The sequence below is a fragment of the Phoenix dactylifera genome, chromosome 11 (genome assembly GCF_051530095.1).
Source record: "Phoenix dactylifera cultivar Ajwa chromosome 11, Ajwa_hap1_PhDact_Kaust_v1.1, whole genome shotgun sequence".
Lineage (NCBI taxonomy): Eukaryota > Viridiplantae > Streptophyta > Magnoliopsida > Arecales > Arecaceae > Phoenix > Phoenix dactylifera.
In genome coordinates, this window is record NC_143200.1 from 9,787,825 (window position 1) to 9,789,099 (window position 1,275).

Here is a 1,275-nt window from a genome sequence, read left to right on the forward strand (position 1 = left end):
AAATATTTATAGCTATCTTTCCTTCTCGATCAGCCCATGCATCATCTTAGTTCATCCTATCATAGTCTTGTCTTATTATGGTCTTTGGGATTATGTTTTTTTTCTTTGGTTAATATTCAAGAGCATTATGGCATTGTGGCCTTATCTCCAGATATTTAAATGATCATGGATCAACTACAACTCTATCCCAACTATCTAGCCTGATTTGGTCATCTTAACTTCCTATGGACAACCTTAGACAATCAGAACAATGGATGTAAATATAAGAACTCCTTTTTTATTTTAGGACGAGAGAGGCTCAGGGACCTTTCCTCTACTCGTTTAGTGGGGTCATCACTTTCTCCTCCTCTTCACCTTCTGCCTCTTCATCGCTTTGCTCCTCCTCACTCTTCGGAGCTTATTGACTCATTGAGAAATATTTCTGATTTGAATCATTCAAAAAAGGTTTCTTGGTATAGCCATTTGGTGACTTTTGAATCGACAGTAGTGACAAAAGGGGGAAATAGCTCAGTTGGTTAGAGTGCTGGTCTGTCACGCCAGAAGTCGCGGGTTCGAACCCCATTTTTCCCGCCCGATCCTCCAACTTCCTCTTGCCTGACCCATTTGCTCTTCACTGGAAGCTGCTGATCCCGGTATAACATTCAATATAATTCTTCTTTCTTCGGTGTCCCTCCACCCCTTCTTTCCGTCTATCCGCAGATCAATCATTCATTCCGGCCGACATATTAATGTATTGGGTGAATGACCTAGGTACTTTCTTTCGTAGACATTTTTCCATGTTTGAGTGAAGAGCTTCTGGCAAGGTATTAAAGGAGCAGTTCTCTAGATTCAATTCCTGCGTATGATGATGTCTGGCCTCTTTGTCATGCTAGGAGGGACATTTTTGTTTTGGAGGAGCCCTTCTGTCCCACTAGGTTGGAGCCCTTTGTTTTCTCTTTGACCCTGGGAGCCCTTTGAGATGCAGGGAGTGAGTCAGCATCTTAGCAAGCAGCATAGATCGAGCCCCAGATCCGAGCTGTAGAGGAGCTCATCAGGTTCCATCCGGCGAGTATCCTGTAAGGCGCTGAGGGCAAGTATGCTTAGTATGTCCGAAGACCTTGCAGTAGTGAGACTGAACTCTCGAAAGAGGAGATCTCATTCAAGCAGAGAGAGTCGCAAGCAGCAGTCCTAGTTGTCAACCAAGTCTAGTGAGCTCATCATCTTGGTCTGTGAATGTATCACTCCAGGTGCAAGGTTTCGTTTTCCTCTAGCCAAAGACTCCCTTTTCTTGAACAT

General features: G+C 44.0%; 1 non-coding gene across 1 annotated transcript; it reads left to right on the forward strand.

Annotated features, from left to right (window-relative positions):
* Window positions 1–496: 496 nt before the first annotated feature.
* TRNAD-GUC (transfer RNA aspartic acid (anticodon GUC)) lies at window positions 497–570 on the forward strand. The gene has a single exon. It is a non-coding gene; the product is annotated as a tRNA-Asp (tRNA).
* The last annotated feature ends 705 nt before the right edge of the window (window positions 571–1,275 follow it).